Here is a 6,715-nt window from a genome sequence, read left to right on the forward strand (position 1 = left end):
ATTTGGAAATACTCAGGAAGATGCTATTCAGACTGTATGAGGATGAAGTCTCACACCTAACACACCTAAAATAATAAAGCTAAATAATCCAAAGGGTAGAGCTTCTATACTGGTGGTAATGATGATACTATTGTTTGTGATATGCCTTCTGGTTAAGGTTTGGATGAAAATTAGATTGTGAGTAGTTTAGTAGCTGTTAGCATTTTAATGTTCTATTCTATCAAAGGTCCACTCATAGGGAACTACAATAATAACAAAAAGAAATTATTACTAACAGAAAGTATACATAAGTGTTACCTAATAAATGAGACTTAAGACGTACTCACATGCATCTACATGTATCTTATCAACATTCCTTTTACTTTAAATTGAGAAAAAAACAGGGATTACAAGAAAACAGATTCTTAGAACAGTATAACAATAAAATAAACACAAATTCAACATTGTGAAAACCATCCGTTTCTACAGCCACAGTCAAAACTTATGCACGTGTATCTCAGAGTACTGTTTAGCTGACACTGTCGACGTATGTCTAATACTAGTATATCTCATCGTCTCTGAACTTTACACTTACTCATGTTTAGTAATAAGTTACCAACTACTGCAGTAAGTATAACATACAGAGTAGCTTTGTGTTACAAAACAAAGGGAGCTCCTTTAGTTTCAGAAACCTGTTCAATTTATTGTTTAGCCCAGCACATGGAGCCAGGCACACGTTTTTGGTTTAATTATCAAACATCTTTTTTTTTAATTAGAAGTCGTAACAAGAATAAGGTCTGCTATAAGAAAAACAACAATCAATTTACATCATAAGACAATATTATTAGTAACAGTGAATTTCAATTCAGCTCGTGTTTTTGCGGTGATAGCGTTTACAGGTATTTATAACAACTAGGATGTCCAGCGAGTCAACTAAGAAACCGTTGTAACAGGAAATGAGCTTTTTCCAAAACCAGCTATACTCGTCTATTCCTCATTATTTCCTCTGCCAATGGCAAATACCGGCAAATGGCGCACCGGTCTTTGATACTTATATAAACAGTTATTTCTGCATTTGAGGGGCAATTGGAATTTGGTTGGTTAGGTGAAACATGATACGATACTTTAATAAATTTATTCAAGTATAACACATCTTTGTAACTTGACAGCTTGGATCAAAGGGTTGTGCAAGTATATGAACAGTTTGCTATCGGCTCTGCTAGAGTTGCAGTGATATATGCAGTCTGCTATCGGCTGTGCTATATAGTCTGTATTGTCGGCTCTTGCTGGGGTTGTGATGATATATCTACAGTCTGCTATCAGCTGTGAAATATAGTCTATATCGTCGGCTCTTGCTGGGGTTGTGTTGGTATATCCACAGTCTGTTATCAGCTGTGAGATAGCGAGTCTATATTAACGGCCCTTACACTAGTAGTGTCGAAGTGTGGTTAATTATTAAAGGCGTCTTGGCTACCGTAACCAAGCATCAGTTCCTGCTTGGCCTGGTTCAGGAGTTGCCCTGAGTTTACTTCAGTGGTGGGATAATTCATAGAGCAGTCTTGATGAACCTTTATGGGCAAACCTGACACTGGGTGTCCACCACGGTGTCACCCGCGTACCACCCTTCTTAGTCACCTGCATTCCACCCTTTTTATTCACCCACATACCACCCTTCTCAGTCACCCGCATACCACCCTTCTCAAGCACTCGCGTACCACCCTTCTTAGTCACCCATGTACCACCCTTCTCAGTCACTCGGGTACCACCCTTCTCAGTCACCCACTTACCACACTTCTCAGTGACCCGTGCACCACCCTTTTTGTTCACCCACATAGCACCCTTCTCAGTCACCCATGTACCACCCTTTTCACTCACCCACTTACCACCCATTTTCAGTCACCCGCGTATCACCTTTCTCAATCACCCGCGTACCACCCTTTTCAGTCACCTTCGTACCACCCTTCTCAATCACCCGCACACCACCCTTCTCAGTTACCCGCGTATCACCCTTCTCACTCACTCACGTACCACCCTTCTCACTCACTCACGTACCACCCTTCTCACTCACCCACGTACTATCCTTCTCAGTCACCCACTTACCACCCTTCTCCGTCACCCACAAACTACCTTTCTCAGTCACCCACATACCACCCTTTTCAGTCATCCGCGTACCACCCTTCTCAGTCACCTGCGTACCACCCTTCTCGGTCACCCACTCAATCTCAAATCAATCTCAGCAGCGCTTTCAGAATCGAGATTTACCATTGACGATTTACTGGATTGTTTTTTCAATCAAATCCAGCCTTCGCGTCAAATATATTGTTTCTTATAAATATTACTTGACTCTTGAAAGTTAGCAAGCTGCACCTTGCGGCTTTGTGACACTGCAATTCATTTGCTTGTTGCATCGCAACCACTAACACTAACAAAGTAACTAACTTTCAGCATAGTTTGTGATCAACCGAACTGACTTACAAGTTACTCTTATCCAACAATCTTTTCAACGCTTCTAACTTGATTCTGACTTTAAACAGTTTACAAATCTGTTTTAAGTGTTAGAGTATGCTATTGATCTGTTAGCCAAAATTTCAAACGCATGCAGGACCTTGGAAACAAAATGTAGCAACAGTTAAACAAAGGTCTATTTGAACAGTTGAATGGGAAACAAAAAACTATTATAAGATAATTGTGAGTAATAATAAATGGGGAAACCTGCATAATGACTGGGTCTATAAAATTTTCAAGACAGACACCTTAGTGATTCTTTAATGTAATGTTAAATTGAAAAAATTCAAATGATTTGGCTTAGCAGTGAAAGGATTTTTGCAAGGGGTAGTTTCCAAATGAATGATCAATTACTGCTTCGCGAATAGGCCACACTTCCTTGTCGGTAGTCGGGTCAGCAATGGTAGCTGGCTGCTGAAAGTGTTCCTGAACTGCAGGTGGTACAAAAGTTTTTAAGCTATCTCAACACACATGCCGGCATTGCTGAGATAAACATTGAAGGTTTCCTGCGCAGCTGTAAGATTTCTACCTAGGTAGCCTTTCATGAAGTGTGCAGATGTTGGGTAAGCTGGATTTCCTAAAATGTGTAAAGGTATGGCAACATCCTTTATCATTGAGTCGTGTTTTGGGAGTCTAGCGTCCAAAAAGCCTGCTACAGGTGACTAGTAGAAAACAGTTGCATCATGCGCTGAACCAGGTCTGCTACAGTAAATATTCCTAAATTTAATTAAAATGTGGAACTACTGCTGCCTGCAAAATTATTGATGGATACTGCATATGAAGTCTGAGTATCCGTCAGAAGGAGGAGTGACGGCAATATGGGTCCTGTCAATGGTCTCAATAGCTTCAGGGTAGCAGTACTTTACCCTGTTATAGTGAGCTAGTTGCAATGTTTTGTCATAGTCGTACCACTCGATGTATTTTCACTTGGTCATTGCTTCACAGAAGCCATACATACAAGTACATCTATGCACAGTAGCTTTGCTTGCTCCAAACGCCTCAGCTACAACTGATACTCTGCGCAAGATGCCAGTTTGTACCAGGTGATGCATACTCTAGATAAACAAAAACAGGACAAGATTACATAATTTTCAAAATATAATTGCATAATTCTTTTTAAATGTGCTTGTCTATAATCTTTGATGTAAAAATAAGAGATGCAACAAGCCCTAAAATAGCTTCATTTGCCTGTTGTAACAATAAATATCTGGTACAGCGTTATCTTTTGCAAAAGTTTGACATAGCTCAATTTTTAAGATAGCCATCATTGTCATCTATCTATTTATATGTTAGCTACAATAACAGTAAAGCTTATTACTGTTATTGTGCTAACCTGATTGCAGTAATGTTGGTTTTGCAAAATAGTGATTTAAATTAGATCGACAAATTTATTCAATTCATGTGCGCAAATGAACGACCAACACGAAGACGACTGAAAGCATGTACCTTTCTTTCAGTGAAAATGGTGTTCTCACACACTCAATTGATGGCACCATGTTGTCTTGCACCTCATCGCAAAGTTGTTCTAGCATTTCCTGAAGAAGTCTGACATTTTTTATTTATTTGTCATCTCGGATTTTTAAGAGAACATTTTCCTACCAAGAATTGACTCTCTAGAGCATAAAAACGCTGCATATTATTTAGATGTACAGTAGTCCAATAGATTAGCTGCTCATTGAAACCATTCTTATCATTTATATAGTTAATAGGTAAATCGTTTATTTTTATCATACTTACGGATTGGAGGCTCGTTCGTCCGGAGCTTTCCTTTCTCTTTAAACAGTTGATGGTGTCATAATTGAAAAGCCAGTGTCAATACTATGTTGTTTCTGATAGTAATACTAATTCCAAAACATAGCATCAGAATAACCATGCAACAAAGGAAATGTATTGCTGTATCATTACGTTAAGAAGCGCGCAGCTAAGCGTAATAAAACTACGTCGCTAACTTTTAACCTATGGCGCACAATTCATTACCTTTCTTCAACAACGCACTGGAGTGCACACAATTCATTACCTTTCTTCAACAACGCAATGGAGGGCACACAATTCATTACCTTCCTTCAACAAAGCACTGGAGGGCACACACTTCATTACCTTCCTTCAACAAAGCACTGGAGGGCACACAATTCATTACCTTTCTTCAACAACGCACTGGAGGGCACACAATTCATTACCTTTCTTCAACAAAGCACTGGAGGGCACACAATTTATTACCTTCCTTCAACAACACACTTGAGGGCACACAATTCATTACCTTTCTTCAACAAAGCACTGGAGGGCACACAATTCATTACCTTTTTTCAACAACGCACTGGAGTGCACACAATTCATTACCTTTCTTCAACAACGCACTGGAGGGCACACAATTCATTACCTTTCTTCAACAAATCACTGGAAGGTACACAATTCATTACCTTTCTTCAACAAAGCACTGGAGGGCACACACTTCATTACCTTCCTTCAACAAAGCACTGGAGGGCACACAATTCAATACCTTTCTTCAACAAAGCACTGGAGGGCGCACAATTCATTACCTTTCTTCAACAAAGCACTGGAGGGCACACAATTCATTACCTTCCTTCAACAAAGCACTGGAGAACACACAATTCATTACCTTTCTTCAACAAAGCACTGGAGGGCGCACAATTCATTACCTTCCTTCAACAACACACTTGAGGGCACACAATTCATTACCTTTCTTCAACAAAGCACTGGAGGGCACACAATTCATTACCTTTCTTCAACAAAGCACTGGAGGGCGCACAATTCATTACCTTTCTTCAACAAAGCACTGGAGGGCACACAATTCATTACCTTTCTTCAACAACGCACTGGAGGGCACACAATTCATTACCTTCCTTCAACAAAGCACTGGAGGGCACACACTTCATTACCTTCCTTCAACAACGCACTGGAGAACAATCTCCATCATGCGAATGTCCTTTGAAACACTTAATTTGCACGGTAACACAACTCTAAATCCGCAGGATGCGCATCACGGAAATGTAGTGAATTGGCCCATAGACAAGATAGTGAGCTAACAGTATCACTGATGTAAACAAGTCTCCATAGAATCATGAGTACTGTTCACGCATGACAGCTACTTAGCTTTTACTCTGCCGCAGCTCTCAGCAGCGCTGACTTTAGTACGTTTTCAATATTTTCATAGCGTGCAACCATTTGTTCTATGTGTGTGACTATGTATATGTGTGTCTATGGGCATCTGTGTGACTATGTATATGTGTGTCTATGGGAATCTGCGTGACTATGTATATGTGTGTCTATGGGAATCTGTGTGACTATGTGCGCCTGTGCGGCTAATGTAGTAGTATGTCTACGTGTGTCCAAGTATGCCTATCCATGTCTATGTGTGTCGATGTCTGTCTATGTATGTTTATGTACGACTTGGTGTCTACGTGTGTTTTCGTGTGTCTATATATGAGGAGTTCATTTCCAAAACCAGTTATTTCCGATTTTAGCATTTTTCACAAACAAGAAAATTTTGTATACTCAATATTGTTCAATATAATTGGCATAGTTTTTAGCTAATTCTCAAGAAAAATGACAAAGCAAGCTTATACTTTCTTTTTGTTCAACAATTTTGTCAAGAAGCATGGTAAACAGCCAACAGATTTCTGCATTTTTTTTCAAAAGCAGTTATTTCCAGAAATAACTGCTTTTGACATGAAAGAATCAGCAACCTGTGATTTAAACAATAAGTCGTAGATAATAGTCTGACTTTAACCACAGCTTTAGGTGAACTAATAATTAATGCGCACTAGTTACAAGCGGTGACCCAACATGTTATATACAATAATATCTCGAAAATAAAAACATACCGTATATCGTTTTACTGTAAAGTGCATCTTATTTAGAAAAAAATTCTCTACAAGATATGTATAAAATTATTTAGTAAATCTCACACTCGCAACTTTTTTTTTGCGTTGAACAAACGGGGTGTGTTTCTTATGTCTATGAAAATAACGAGCTGGTTTTGCCGTTTTGAAAAATAATTAAAAATGAAATTGTTAAGCCAAAATCTTTTTTATTGGTTGCACGTGATTGGCAGTAAGGTTGTTTAAGACATCATTTGATTAGTCTAGCTAATGTTTGGGTCTTGTAATGAAAAGAAAAGTGACACCCTATTGATAAGGCGATCCATCGACTTATGGTCTGTACTTATATTACTGTGCAAGCCGATACATTGGCTTGCGAAAGAGTTAATAGC

Source organism: Watersipora subatra, chromosome 10 (assembly GCF_963576615.1).
Source record: "Watersipora subatra chromosome 10, tzWatSuba1.1, whole genome shotgun sequence".
In the NCBI taxonomy this organism is placed as follows: Eukaryota; Metazoa; Bryozoa; class Gymnolaemata; order Cheilostomatida; family Watersiporidae; genus Watersipora; species Watersipora subatra.